Here is a 15,787-nt window from a genome sequence, read left to right on the forward strand (position 1 = left end):
CCGAATCCCTAACTGGACCTGGCTTCAACAACCAAGAGGGTGGGTTAGCAATGACTAAGGAGCCCAGAGATGGAGGGCTTGAAACTTGGTCTAGCATGGAACCCTGCTCTCTGTGAGCTTTGTCACCATGTGGGTTGGGACATGTAGATGCCAATTCATGGCAGGGGTGGGATTTCTTCCCTAATTGGGGCCACATGCACTCATTCCTGGAGCAGGGATAGTTGATCCCACCACAAACATTTAACAGCTATGTAAAGAACATTAGGGGCTTGTGATGAAGGAGGAAGAAGGAAGCATGCAGTCAGCCCTGCTGGCCAGGCTGAGTCAGCAGGTGAACGTTAGTAACAGGTGTTAATAAACTATGTGTTTGGCCATAGTTGCCCTCCTTGTGCTTCGTGATCCTCTGGACCTGTCAGCCTGCACACCAAGGCTCCCCAGGTGTGGATACTATTCTGTAAGGATGGCAGTAACCATTTAGGGTGCCTGCACATTCATACTCTGGGCCCCTGTGACACTTTCTATCCTGTATTGGTCTTTCTTGAGGTGTTGGAAGAGGACGCTCAGGCTCAGGGATGAGTGTGGATGTGTCAGCATTTCTGCTGTGGTCACAGGCTCCACGGTGCCCTGCCCCACGTGAATGGAGTCACCAGGCACAGCACATGTGAGCTGTGTCCACACACGATGTGCCCAGTAATCTGACATGGGGTGTCTGAAGTGCCACACTGGACCTTATCTCAGACAACTTGGCTACTCTAGTGGTTGTGGCCAGCCCTGGGATTGCAGTGTGGCAATGCCCACTGTGCTGTAGGAGGCCCAGAGACCCCTTGGATCCTTGGACCTGCTCCTGGGTAACCTGACCACACCCTGTCCTTTGCAATGTGCTTGTTGCCAAGTCTATGCCTCCCAAAAACCTAGCATAGCTGGACTCCATAAAGAAACAATTCTCCCAGAGAGGTTTATAGAGACATTTCCCAGAAGGAGAACTTTTGGGGTTTGTCTGTTACATGGTAGAAGACCTAGGAGCCTCTGAACTCCTGCCAATCCTTGGGCAGTGACTGGGGGGCTAAGGCTCCACTTGAGCTGCCAGGCCCGTTGCAGACCTAGCTGTCTGTGTAACGTATATGTTTGTGTGTACCTCTGTGTGTCTTGTGTGTGTCTGTGCATGTATGTTGGTATGTGTGTATTTATGTGTCTTTGTGCCTGTTTATATTTCTGTGTGTGTCCCTGTTTCTGTGTGTGGTTAATATGTCTGTGTATAGTGTATGCTTGTGGTATGTGTGTGTGTGTCTGTGCAGTGTCTGTTCTGTGTCTATATGTGTGTCTGTATTTCCTTGTGCGTGTATGCTATTTATGTCTATGTGTGTGTAGTGTCTGTGTGGTGTGCATGTCTGTGTGTGTACTTAACTGTGTCTGTGTTTAGTTTGTGTGCCTGTGTGTCTCTGTGTCTGATGTGTCTATGCGTGTGTTTGTGTGTCTCCATGTTTACGTCTCTTTGTGTGTGTTGTACGAGAGAAAGAGTGAGCTTTCCACAAATGTAACATTGGCCACAGCCCTAGGCCGGAGAGGGAACAGGCAATGAGAAAATAAGAGGAATGCTGGTCAGGCTTATTAGCAATAGCTGAGAACTCTTTAAATGCAGAAGAGAAAAAAGTAGGCAGAATAGTCACTCAGTTGACGTTTTCCTCATTNTGCTCATAGGGAAAAACCTGTCACAGGTGCTTGGCTATCTTCTATAAACTAGACCCTGTAATGGACACAGCGAGCAGACACTATCAGCTTTCAGAGGGTCTGGCCTTTTACCAAGAGCCCTTTGTCTCCATTTCCTGAGTCTCCTGTAGCTCTTGGGGTGAGGGAGCCCCCATCTCCCAGTCCTGCGGGCTGCCCTGGGTGGGGGGGAGGGGTTGCTCGCGGTGACGTCTGTGGGCGTGGTCAGGCCGGGAGGCGCGGAGCAGGGCTCGCCCCGCCCACGTCCAGCGCCTGCAGAGAGTTTTTCATTCTCGGAGCATTGCTCTTTGCTCTCGAGCATTGCTCTCCACTCAGCGCTCCGAAGCTATCAGTTTGGACTTTACAACTTCACTTTTGTTGAGAAAGATCAAGTCTTCAGGCCAGTGGGGAGAGAGGAGGTGAGGAACCAACCTGTCTGTTCTGGGGAGCAGGTAGGGTTTTAATAATCCTGTGTTCAGTTGTTACTTTAGGGAGCAAGGAAAGTTCGTCTGTGGGGAAATGAGTAGTTGGTATGAGCACGGGGCGCTCACTCCCAAGCATTTTCTGGATTTGATGGGAGCAGCTCACGAAGAGGCAGGTTCCCAGGACAAACCGGGTGGGCCATGGGGATATTGGGTGGAGTTTGGACGTATTCAGCCAGCGAATGTTCTGCTTGAACTGCAGGGCGGCATCTGCTCCCACCGCTGGCTTCACACACACGTGAGCGCTAGTCAGGCGTTTCTGTGCAATGGAATGCACCAGGGGGGGGGGACATTAAATCCCCCAGAGGCTCTTTTTTTCACTGCGGCCACACACAGCGGAGTAAATGGATTTAATGTTGCTAGTTCCTTCCAAGGATATGGATATTAAGCACAAGCTTCCCTGTGTGTGGACATTTTTGTGTTTACAGACCCAGATCTGGGCCAGGGGTTCAGCAGGTGCCTGGCATTCCACCACACAGGACTGCTTGTGAAGTCCCCAGGTGACCCCCCAGGCACTGACTTAGGGATGTGACAACTCCACAATGTGCAGTGATCGTGAGGAAAAGCAAACAGGAGGCTGTTACAGTTGTGGGCAGTTGTTATCTCCTGAATACAAGGCAGTCCACTGTAACCTAAACCGCCTAGGAACTCCCATTCCTGAGGTTTGCTTATAGGGGTGGCATGGGGTCTGTGTCCAGGCTCCTGGGGCAGGACTTGTGGGCTGGGAGCTTGAATGCTCCTGGTGATACCAACTCTCATAATTGCTAATGAGGATTAAATCTCATTAAAAACAGCAGGTGAAAGCTCTAGATAAACTGTAAAGTACTGCACAAAAACTGCTTGTTATGCAATTTAATTTAAAAACTTTTGAGTACAGTTCACACCAGATGTAAAGTGGAAGTGATTTAGGAACATAAATTTTATTATACTGATGAAAAGCAAATACTGATACTGGTTTTGTTCTTTGAGAAGTTCATGACCTCTTTGAAGTTAGCTGAGGTCTGAGGAACATCAGGAATTATGGAGGAAAGGAGAGCCCTGGCTGGAGATTGCAGCAGTGCCTACACCTGGGACACCTGGGAAGGGTTCTATGCCAGAGGACATATGATCTGATGTGTATTTTGGAAAGACCACTGGATTGGGTGGTAGCTAGCTGAGTCCTGCCCACTGAGAGAGGGTGCAGCCAGGGTCCAGGGGCACGTCATAGGTAAAGGGTCTGCAGGGTGAGGACAGCCCTCAGGCTCCGGGTTTGTGAGCACTTTTGAGACACCAGGGGAGACAAGAAGGCAGCTGCACATAGTGACCTAGGCTGCAGAGGGGAGCTTGGGGACATCACCTGTCCACCAGAGAGATCTAAGCCTCTTGGGAAAGGGAAGAGGAGTAGAGCCTTTTAACTCCAGGGTGTGGGGGAGAGGGTGGGGTTGGGGGGAGGGTTGGGGTGCTGTGGGGAGAGGTTGGGCCTGCAGTGGAGACATGTAAGGCCAGAGAAAGGGAAGGATAACGTAGTGGCTCAGAGGAGGTGGCCTGCAGAGGACGGGTGAGCGGTTGTGCGGCTCCACAAGTTCTCCCTCTTCCCTGTATATTGGAGGTAGAAGAGCCCCCACAGACCAGGTCTCTCTGCTTAGCTCCTGTGGGCGGCTGCACCACCTTGCCGAGGCACTTTTACTGTGCGTCCTGGGATGCCCCCTGACGCACCCTTGGGGAGCGGGCTCCTCCACACAGTCGCCCACGCACTGGGCACTGGTGCTGCCTGAGTGACCCAGTCCTGCACGCGGTGGGGCCCGACTTCTCCGGCCACTCGGTGGTGCCGCACTGCTGTGGTTTCGGTGCCCCAGCCGGATGTGCCCTGCGAAGCAGGAGGCACGCTCCATGGGAGACGGTAGTGAGGACTCGCCCCAGGGCAAGTCTGTTTTTTGAGGGGCAAAGGACGGTTTCAAACTGGTTTGCAGGTTGGACGAAAGTCAACAACACAGCAACACAGGAATAAGGGGAACAGCCTGAAGTGCAGGTAGAAGAGACGGCCTTTCCCTCGAATGGGGGCTGGCGGCAGGGCCTGGCGCAAGGCAGGGGGCAGTCGTGGGCGGCCCACTTCCAGACTGCAGCAGGGTGGCACTGCCCCTGGAGGCCTCGTGGGCGTGCTTTTGAGCACAACCCACTTGTTACCTTCCCTGGGCGCAGCACAGGAAGGGCAACTCTCGTCACAGGCTAGGAGACTATTTAAAAGGAGAGCATAAAAGGGCAAACAATGCTAGAAGCTTCTACCCAAGTTCACATGTTGCAAATCCCGCCTGAAGGGATACAGGGTCAGAGTGTGCGCTGGCCTGGTGTGGGGCAGTGTGCTACTCACTGCAGAGACACATGAGCCTTTTCGCGGAGCGAGCTGAGAAGGAGGCTAACCCCGGGGCCACCCGCTAGGGGCTGTGCCTGCTCCTTTTCCGACTTCATCAACTAGAAAAAGTGCAGTGAACTCAGACACCTCTGACGAGCCCCGCCCCCACAGACGGCCACGCCCCTGCAGACACAGACCCTACTGCAGGAGCACCCAGCTCCCAGAGCCGAGACCCTGCAAACGTTACCTGCAGAGGCAGCCACACCCCTGGAGGCACCGCCCCCTGAACAGCTCTGAACTGTGAAGCTTTGGATGTGGGTAGTGCTTAACGTGGAAAGGAACATTGGATGACTGGAGTGTTTTCTTAGGACCTTAGACTATCCACAAGAGGAAACCATTAGCTGCGGAATGATTTCTTGTTAAGAGTCTCACAGCAGCCAATATACATTTTTTCTTCTTCTCTTTTCATTATTGTATAATGTCAAGTGATTAAAGAACCTGAAGGAAAGTGTCCTTAAAATTTATGAAGGTACCGTATTCCAAATTGGCATGCCTGTGCAGGGAACGGCACCGAATCCTCAGGACAGGAGGCATTGCAGTGTGCCGAAAAGACAGTTGTTTAGGTGCAGCTTGCTGGACTGAGGGGCACCGAGAGCAGGTTCCTGGGACCCCTGTCGTACTCATGCTTCCTGTCCCTCATGCCTCCAGCCCATTTGCACCAAACCTGAGCTCTGCTCCATAATGTCAGCAAACTCTAGCTGCCTGCAAAACCCCAGCCAAGTTCTGCTGTCAAGAGCTATCAGAAGGGGCTGAGGGTGCCCAAGCTTGGCTGTACCATCTGGGAACACAGCTCACAGATCTCCCCCCTTTGTTACATCCCCTCAATTGTCTAGTCATACCCTCAGGTCAGAGCAACTAACAACAACTGCTGGACCACGTTGAGAAGGGCCCAAAGGCAGAATTCCATTCCCTCCTCAGTAGGGGCAGATGTTGGAGCCTGTTCCCCTTGTGCACTGAGTCCTGGCCTCTGGCCACCCTTGAACCCAGACCTCTCCTCCCAATGAGCTCCTCCCCGTGCTGTGGGCACATTTGCAGGAGGAGCAGCAAGGCGAAACAGCATGACTGACGCAGGGTTGGTGAGCTTCAGCTATGCCTCCAGGGAAGGCATGGGTAGGGTGTCAAGTCTGTGGCAGGACAGACCAAGCCCTTGGCAGGAGGGGCCTAGGTAGGTCTTGTAGGACCTGGAGGGATGGGAAAGTGCTGCTACAAGACTGCTGGGGAAGGAAGCAGAGCCAGAGGACAGACACATTCAGGACCAGGTGGGAAGACAGGAGTATTCCACGGGGTTTGAAATGTCAGCCATAATATCTATATTTTTCTAAACATTGGTGGCAATTTGGTCCTTTTGGTATGAATCTTTCTCAGAAGGAAAGGCCTGGGCTCAGACATGGTGGAGGCTGGGCTGGCAGAGGGGCCCTGCCCTTGTGTTACCACTCAGACCTCACATAGTGGCTCTCCCACCTCTGTCCCTGCTTAGGACACAACTGCATCCAGGGTCTCAGGGGGTGCAGCTCCTCTGCTGACTGCATCTGTCCCAGTCTGAGCTCAGCCCAATGCTCAGGGCAGGCTCTGTGGAATCTTTAGGGGTGAGCCCCAGGCATCTCTCTGCAAGTCAGACATATTGGGCTCAGTGGGGAGAGGCCAGGCTGAGACTGTGGGTCCCAGAAAAGTACAGCCACAGAGTGGGGTGCTGGGGGTGTTCCCAGAGGTTAGTCCATGGGCTACAATGTTGGGAGAGTCTTCCCAGAGGATGGGCTGTGGCCTGGGATACTCGGGGGGGGGGGCATTTCTAGAGGATGGGTTGGGGTCCTCAGAGGACAGATTGTGGGCTGGAGTGTTGGAAGGTGTTCTGAGAGAGTGGTCCATGGGCTGGGGTGTTGGGGTTCCCCCAGAGGACAGACTGTGGGACTGGAGTGTTCCAGCCACCTGCGGGAAAATTAATGATGAGGTGCAAGCAGCAGGATTTGAGATATGCTTAGAAGAAATGGATCAGAAAGGTAAGAGAAAAAGACCTCTGGGTGAGCAGAGCCCGTTGTGACCCTGAGAAGGTGGCCGGGGAACTGGCTGAACAAGAGCAGAGGACTGGGCAGAGCTGAGCCAGGGCACAGAGTTCACCATGGGTGGGAGACTCAGCTCAGAGCTAGCTGGGTCAAAAGATAGACATCTTCAGAGAGTGGCCAGTATTTAAAGCGTAGACTGAGATCTTCTAGGGAGGGTGGGTCTAGGGTAGAGGCTGGGAAGAGTGGAAGGAGCCAGCAAAGGAGAATGAGGAAGAGCTAGAGCCTCAGTGAGCCCTGAGACTTAAAGAGAAGGCTGTGCAGGGAAGGCTGCTGAGAACCCGAGAAAGGGCCAGAGCTTCTACGTTATCAGAGGTGGCCCTGACTAGATTGTTTCCCATCAGGTTGAGGGGACATGAGGTTGGTTGAAGCGGGTTCAAGAAAGAAAGAAAGGGGAAGTGAATACAGTGTTTTTGAGAAGTTGTGCTATAAAGGGCAGGAGAAATATTGGGTAGTGGCTGGAAAACTCTGTGAAGAAAGATTAAATTTTTTATTCTGAGGTAGATTTACATGTTTCTTTTACCCAGTTGCCTCCAATGGTAACATCTTGCAAAATTATGGTACAATATCACAACCAGGATATTCATATCGACACAGTCAAGATAGAATTTCCATCACTGCAAGGACCCCCCTCATGTAGCCCTTTTGCAGCCACACCCACAGCCCTTCTGCCTGCACCACCTGCTTCACCCCGAGCAACCGCTAATCTGTTCTCCATCTCTGTAACTTTGTTATTTCAAAAATGCTGTGCATAGGGAATCATACAGAGTATAGCCTTTTGGGTTTTGCCTTTTTTTTTTTCCCCACGGTGCTTTCACTCTGTAGATCCATGCAAGTTGTTGCACATATCACTAGTTGTGCCTTTCTAAGGGTAAGGAGGATTCCATGGTATAGATGTACTATAGTTCGGCTAACCACTCATCCATTGACAAACTTTTCCAGTTTTGGACGATTATGGATAGAGCTGCTGAGAACATTCATGTACAGGTTTTTGTGTGAACATATGTTTCATTTATCTGCTGGGATAAATGTCCAGGAGGACAATTGCTAGGTTAATTGCTAGGTTGTATGGTTACGTTTTAAGAAACTGTCAAACTGCTTTCTAGAGGGTCTATACTGTGTTATATTCCCACTAGCACTGTGTGAGAGGTCCAGTCTCTACATCCTCTGTCAGCATTTGCTGTTGTCTCTATTTTTTTCATTTTAGCTGTTCTCAATAAGTGTGTAGTGATATGTCATTATAGTTTTAATTTGCATTTCCCTAATGGCTAATGATGTTGAACATTTTCTCATGTGCTCATTTACTATCTGTATATCCTCCTAAGTGAAGTGATTCTTCTTGTCTTTGCACTTTTTCTCATTTGGTATTTGTTTAATTTTTCAATTTTTCTTACTGTTGAGTTTTGAGAATTCTTTATTATTATTATTATTATTAGAAATATATTTTTAAAATTTCAGTATAGTTAACATACGGTGTTATGTTAGTTTCATTTGTACAATGTAGTGATTCAACAATTCCACACATCATCCTGTGCTCATCATGACAAGTGTACTGCTTAATCCCCATCATCTATTTCACCCACCCCCTCAATCCTCTCCCCTCTGGTAACCATCAGTTTGTCTCAATAGTTAAGAGTCTTTTTCTTGGCTTGTCTATGTCTCTTCTTTCTCTCTCTCCCTCTCTCTTTTTCCCCCTTTGCTCATTTGTTTTGTTTCTTAAATTCCACATATGAGTGAAATTACATGGTATTTATCTTTCTCTGACTGACTTATTTCATTTAGCATATACTCTCTAGCTGCATCCATGTTGTTGCAAATGGCAAGATTTCTTTCTTTTTTATGGCTGAATAATATTACATTGTATATATACTACTTTTTTATCCATTCGTCTATAGATGGACACTTGGGCTGCTTTCATAATTTGTTCTATTTTAAATAATGTTGCTATAAACACTGGGGGTGTGTGTATCCCTTTGAATTAGTGTTTTTGTGTTTTTTTGGTAAATAACTAGTAATGTGATCACTGAATCATAGGGTAGTTCTATTTTTAACTTTTTGAGGAAACTCCATACTGTTTTCCTGAGTGGTTGCACCAGTTTACATTCCCACCAACAGTGCCGGAAGGTTCCCCTTTGTCTACAGCATCACCAACACTTGTGGTTTCTTGTGTTGTTGATTTTAGCCATTCTGACAGATGTGAGGTGATATCTCATTGTAGTTTTGATTTTTATTTCTCTAATGATGAGTAATGTTGGACATCTTTCATATGTCTGTTAGCTGTCTGGATGTCTTCTTTGAAAAAGAAAGATATTTACAAGGATATTTACAAATATCTTCTCCCATTCTCTAGGTTGCCTTTTAGTTTTGTTGATTGTTTCCTTTGCTGGGCAAAAGGTTTTATTTTTATGTAGTCCTGATAGTTTATTTTTACTTTTATTTCCTTTTCCTCAAGAGATATATCTAGAAAAATGTTCCTTTAGCCGATGTCAGAGACATTACTGCCTGCGTTCTCTTGTGGGATTTTTATGGTTTTAGGTCTCAAATGTAGGTCTTTAATCCATTTTGAATTTGTTCTGTGTATGGCATAAAGAAGTCGTCTAGTTTCATTCTTCTGCACGTAGCTGACCAGTTTTCCCAACACCATTTGTTGAAGAAACTGTCTTTTCCCCATTACATATTATTTCTTGCTTTGTTGAAGATTAATTGGCCATATGATTGTGGGTTTACTTCTAGGTTGTCTATTCTGTTGCATTGATCTATGTGTCTGTTTTTGTGCCAGTACCATACTGTCTTGATGACTGCAGCTTTGTAATAGAGCTTGAAATTCAGAATCGTGATGCCTCCAGTTTCGTTTTTCTTTTTCAGAAAATCTTTGGGTATTGAGGGTCTTTTGTGGTTCTGTACAAATTTTAGGATTGTTTGTTCTAGCTCTGTGAAAAATGCTGATTGTATTTTGATAGGGATTGCATTAAATCTGTGGATTGCTTTGGGTAGTATAGAAATTTTTAACAATGTTTGTTCTCCCAATCCATGAGCATGGAATGCTTTTCCATGTTTTTGTGTCCTCTTCAGTTTCATTCATAAGCATTCTGTAGTTTTCAGAATACAAATCTTTTACCTCTTTAGTTAGGTTTATTCCTGGGTATCTTATGGTTTTTGGTGCAATTGCAAATGAGATCAATTCTTTGATTTCTTTTTCTGCTGTTTTCATTATTAGTGTATAGAAATGCAACAGATTTCTGCACATTGATTTATATCCTGCAACTTTGCTGAATTCATGTATGAGTTCTAGCACTTTTTTTTTTTCTGGTGGAGTCTTTTGGGTTTTCTACATAGAGTATCATGTCGTCTGCAAATAGTGAAAGTTTGACTTCTTCCTTGCCAGTTTGGATGCTTTTGATTTATTTTTGTTATCTGGCTGCTGAGGCTAAGACTTCCAGTACTATGCTAAATAGTAATGGTGAGAGTGTACACCCTTGTCTTGCTCATGACTGTTGGGGAAAGGCTCTCAGTTTTTCTCCATTGAGGATAACATAGCTGTGGGTTTTTGTATATGGCCTTTATGATGTTGCGGTATGTTCCCTCTATCCCTACTTTGTTGAGGGTTTTAATCAAGAAAAGATGCTGTATTTTGTCAAATGCTTTTTCTGCATCTATTGGCAGGGTCATATGGTTCTTATTCTTTCTCTTATTAATGTGGTGTGTCACATTGGTTGATTTGCAAATGTTGAACCACCCCAGGATCCCAGAAATAAATTCCACTTGATCATGGTGAATAATTCTTTTAATGTACTGTTGAATTCTTGGGGCACCTAGGTGGCTCAGTTTGTTAAACATCTGCCTTTGGTTCAGGTCATGATCGTGGAGTCCTGGAATCAAGCCCTGGCTCCCTGTTCAGCAGGGAGTCTGCTCCTCCCTCTGCCCCTCCCACTGCTTGTGCTATCTCTCTCAAATCAATCAATCAATCAATCAATCATCAATCAATCATCTTTTAAAAATGTACTGTTGAATTCGATTTGCTAATATTTTATTGAGAATTTTTGCATCCATGTTTATCAGAGACATTGGCCTGTAATTCTCCTTTTTAGTGGGGTCTTTGTCTGGTTTTGGAATCAAGTTAATGCTGGCTTTGTAGAATGAGTTTGAAAGTTTTCCTTCCATTTCTATTTTTTGGAACTTTTTCAGAAGAATAGGTATTGCTTCTTTAAAGGTTTGGTAGAATTCTTCTGGAAAACCATCCGGACATAGACTATTGTTTGTTGGGAGAATTTTGATTACTGATTCAATGTCTTTGCTGGTTATAGGTCTGTTCAAATTTTCTATTTATTCCTGTTTCAGTTTTGGTAGCTTGTAGGTGTCTAGGAATTTGTCCATTTCTTCCCTATTGCCTAGTTTCTTGGCATATACTTTTTCATAGTATTCTCTTAAAATTGTATTTCTGTGGTGTTGGCTGTGATCTCTTTTCTTTCATTCACGATTTTATCTATTTGGGTCCTTCCTCTTTTTTTTTTTTCATAAGTCTGGCTAGGGGCTTGTCAATTTTATTAATTCTTTCAAAGAACCAGCTCCTGCTTATTGTTCTTTTTTTTTTTAATTTCTATATCATTGATCTGCTCTACTCTTTATATTTCCCTTCTTCTGCTGGCTTTACACTTTATTTGTTCCTTGTCTAGCTCCTTTAGGTGTGAGGTAAAGTTGTGTATTTGAGACTTTTCTTGCTTCTTGAGGTGGGCCTGTACTGCAATATACTTCCCTTTTATGACTGTCTTTGCTACATCTGAAAGGCTTGGACTGTTGTATTTTCATTTTTATTTTCTTCCATGTATTTTTTTCATTTCTTCTTTAATTTCCTGGTTAACCCATTCATTCTTTTTTTCCTTTTTCCTTTTTTTTTTTTCCCTCTTCTTTTACAAACCTTTGTTTGAGGGCCTGACTTTCAATAGATCACAGCATGGGAACTGCCTTGCTACATACAAAACCCGGATCCAGAAGCAGGTTGTCTACAAATGGTTTAGCACCAGGTTCCCCATGAACATGTGTTGCATGATGGGTGAGGGGGCAGCCCCCTTTCTGGCTGCACCCTGTTTCCCATATTCAGCCTTTAGTAGGATCTTCTTTAACCTCCATGTATTTGTGGTCTTTCCAAATTTTTTCTTATGGTTGACTTCAAGATTTGTAGTTCTGTGGTCTGATAATATGTACAGCATGATCTGTCTTTTTGTATTTGTTGAGGGCTGATTTGTGACCTAGTATGTGATATATTCTGGAGAATATTCCATGTGCACTAGAAAAGAATGCGTAGGGACACATGGTTGGCTCAATTGGTTAGGACTTAGACTCTTGATTTTTGGCTCAGGTCACCATGTCAGGGTCGTGGAATGGAGCCCCATGTTGGGCTCTGCACTCAGCAGGGAGTCTGCTTGAGATTCTCTCTCTCCCACTTCGTCTGCCCCTTCCCCCTACATGCTCTATCTTTCTCTCTCTAAAACGAATAAATAAACCTTAAAAAAGGAAAAGAATGTGTATTCTGCTGCTTGAGGATGAAATGTTCTGAATATGTCTGTTAAGTCCATGTGGTCCAGTGTGTCATTTAAAGCCATTTTTTTCTTGTTGGTTTTCTGCTTAGATGATCTGTCCATCGCTGTAAGTAGGGCGTTAAAGTCCCCTACTATAACTGTATTATTATCAGTGAGTTTCCTTATGTTTTTTATTTACTGATTTCATTCATTTGGGTGCTCCCACATTGGGGGAATAAATATTTACACTTGTTAGATCTTCTTGATGACCCTTTAATTATGATATAATGCCCTGTCTCATCTCTTGTTACAGTCTTTGGTTTAAAACCTTGTTTGTCTGATGTAAGTATGGCTACTCTGGATTTTTTTAAAAAATTATGTTCAGTTAGCCAACATATAGTGCATCATTAGTTTTTGATGTAGTGCTCAATGATTCATTATTGCATATGTCATTCAGTGCTCATCACAACACATGCCCTCCTTAATGCCCGTCACACAATTAACACATCCCCCCAACCCCTTACCTTTTGTAACCCTCAGTTTTTTCCCCAGAGCCCAGAGTCTCTCATGGTTTGTCTCCCTCTCTGATTTCTCCCCCTTCAGTTTTCCCTCCCTTCCTCTATGGTCCTCTGTGCTATTCCTTATGTTCCACATATGAGTGAAACCATTTGATAATTGTCTTCCTCTGCTTGACTTATTTCACTTAGCATAATCCCCTTCAGTTCCATCCATGTTGATGCAAATAGTGGGTATTCATCCTTTCTGATGGCTGAGTAACATTCCATTGTATATATGCACCACATCTTCTTTATCCATTCATGTGTTGAAGGGCATCTCGGCTCCTTCCACAGTTTGGGTATTGTGGACATTGCTGCTATGAACATTGGGGTGCATGTGCTATGAACTGCTATGAACATTGGGGTGCAAATGGCCCTTCTTTTCACTACATCTGTATCTTTGGGGTAAATACCTAGTAGTGTGATTGCTGGATCATAGAGTAGCTCTATTTTTAACATCTTGAGGAACCTCCACACAGTTTTCCAAAGTGGGTGTACCAACTTGCATTCCTACCAACAGTGTAAGAGGGTTCCCCTTTCTCCACATCCTCTCCAACATTTGTTGTTTCTTGCCTTGTCCATTTTTGCCATTCTAACTGGCGTAAGGTGGTATCTCAATGTGGTTTTGATTTGTATTTCCCTGATAGCTAATGATGTTGAACATTTTTTCAATGTCTGTTAACCATTTTTATGTCTTCTTTGGAGAACTGTCTGTTCATGTCTTCTGCCCATTTCTTGACTGAATTATTTGTTTTTTGTGTGTTGAGTTTGAGAAATTCTTTATAGATTTGGACACTACCCTTTATCTGTAATGTCATTTGCAAATGTCTTCTCCCATTCCATGGGTTGCCTCTTTGTTTTGTTGACTGTTTCCTTTTCTGTGCAGAAGCTTTTATCTTGATGAAGTCCCCAAAATTCATTTTTACTTTTGTTTCCCTTGCCTTTAGAGATGTATTTTCAAAGAAGTTGCTGTGGCTGATGTCAAAGGGGTTACTGCCTATGTTTTCCTCTACAATTTTGACAGATTCCTGTCTCACATTTAGGTCTTTCATCCATTTTGAGTTTATATTTGTGTATGGTGTAAGAGGATGGTTGAGTTTCATTCTTCTGCATGTGGCTGTCCAATTTTCTCAGCACCATTTACTGAAGAGACTGTCCTTTTTTTCCACTAGATGTTTTTTTCCTGCTTTGTCGAACATTAGTTGACCATAGAGTCGAGGGTCCATTTTTGCAATCTCTATCTGTTCCATTGATCTATGTGTCTGTTTTTGTGCAAATACCATGCTGTCTTGGTGATCACAGCTTTGTAATATTGCTTGAAGTCAGGCATTGTGATGCCCCCAGCTTTGTTTTTCTTTTTCAACATTCCTTTGGCAATTTGGGGTCTTTTCTGGTTCCATACAAATTTTAGGATTGTTTGCTCCAGCTCTGTGAAAAATGTCAATGGTATTTTGATAGGAATTCCATTGAAAGTGTAGATTGCTCTGGGCAGCATAGACATTTTCACCATATTTATTCTTCCAATCCATGAGCATGGAATATTTTTCCATCTCTCTGTGTCTTCCTCAATTTCTTTCATAAGTGTTCTGTAGTTTTTAGAGTATAGATCCTTCACCTCTTTGGTTAGGTTTATTCCTAGGTATCTTATGGTTTTAGGTGCTATTATAAATGGACTATATTCCTTAATTTCTCTTTCTTCAGTTGCATTGTTAGTGTATAGGAAAGCAACTGATTTGTGTGCATTGATTTTTGTATCCTGCCACATTGTTGAATTGCTGTATGAGTTCTAGTAATTTTGGGGGTGGAGTCTTTTGGGTTTTCCACATAAAGTATCATGTCATCTGCAAAGAGAGAGTTTATCTTCTCTTTGCCAAATTGATGCCTTTTCTTTCTTTTTGTTGTCTGATTGCTCTAGTACTATGTTGAACAATATGGTGAGAGTGGACATCCTTGGTGTGTTCCTGACCTTAAGGTCAGGTTCCTGTGGGCTTTTCATTGATGGATTTTATGAAATTGAGGAATGTACCCTCTATCCCCACACTCCAAAGAGTTTTAATCAGGAAAGGGTGGTGTATTTTGTTAAATACTTTTTTTTAAATCAATTGAGGGGATCATATGGTTCTTGTCTTGTCTTTTATTAATGTGCTCTATCACATTGACTGATTTCTGACTGTTGAGCCACACTTTCATCCCAGGAATAAATCCCACCTGGATGGGAGTGCTGAATAATCCTGGATATCCTGGTGGATAATCCTTTTAATGTACTGTTGGAGCCTATTGGCTGGGATTTTGTTGAGTATTTTGTCATCCATGTTCATCAGAGATATTGGTCTGTAATTCTCCTTTTTGATGGGATCCTTGTCTAGTTTTGGGATCAGAGTACTGTTGGCCTCATAAAATGAGTTTGGAAGTTTTCCTTCTATTTCTATTTTTTGAAGCAGCTTCAGTAGAATGGGCATGATTTCTTCTTTAGAAGTTTGGTGGAATTCTCCTGGGGAGCCATCTGGCCCTGGACTCTCGTTTCTTGGGAGGCTTTTGATCACTGCTTCAATCTCATTACTGGTTATTGGTCTATTCAGAAAATCTATTTCTTCCTGTTTCAGTCTTGGTAGTTTATAGGTTTCCAGGAAGGCATCCATTTCTTCCAGGTTGCTTTGTTTGTTGGGATATAATTGGTGGTAATAATTTCAAATAATTGTTTCTCTTTCCTTGGTGTTAGTTGTGATCTCTCCCCTTTCATTCATGATTTTATTAATTTGGGTCCTTTCTCTTTTCTTTTGGATAAGTTTGGCCAGAGGTTTATCAGTCATTAATTCTTTCAAAGAACCAGCTTTTAGTTTCGTTGATCTGTTATACTGTTTTTCTGGTTTCTGTTTCATTGATCTCTGCTCTAATCTTTATTATTTCTCTTCTCCTGCTGGTTTAGGTTTTATTTGCCATTCTTTCTCCAGCTCCTTTAGGTGTAAGGTTAACTTGTGCATTTGGGATTTTTCTATTTTTTTGTGAGGCTTGGATGGCTATGTATTTCCCCCTTAGGACAGCCTTTTCAGTATCCCATAGGTTGTGGACTGAAGTGTTTTCA

At 44.3% G+C, this 15,787-nt stretch overlaps 1 protein-coding gene across 1 annotated transcript in view; it reads left to right on the top strand.

Annotated features, from left to right (window-relative positions):
* The first annotated feature begins 2,023 nt into the window (after positions 1 to 2,023).
* Positions 2,024 to 15,787, top strand: part of OCA2 (OCA2 melanosomal transmembrane protein) — a 456,357-nt gene continuing 442,593 nt past the window's right edge. The window contains exon 1 of the mRNA XM_008706322.1: positions 2,024 to 2,123. The gene's annotated coding sequence lies outside the window, so the exon portion shown is untranslated. The remainder of the gene's footprint in view (positions 2,124 to 15,787) is intronic.

This window comes from Ursus maritimus, unplaced genomic scaffold (assembly GCF_017311325.1).
Source record: "Ursus maritimus isolate PB19 unplaced genomic scaffold, ASM1731132v1 scaffold_27, whole genome shotgun sequence".
NCBI classification, from domain to species: Eukaryota; Metazoa; Chordata; class Mammalia; order Carnivora; family Ursidae; genus Ursus; species Ursus maritimus.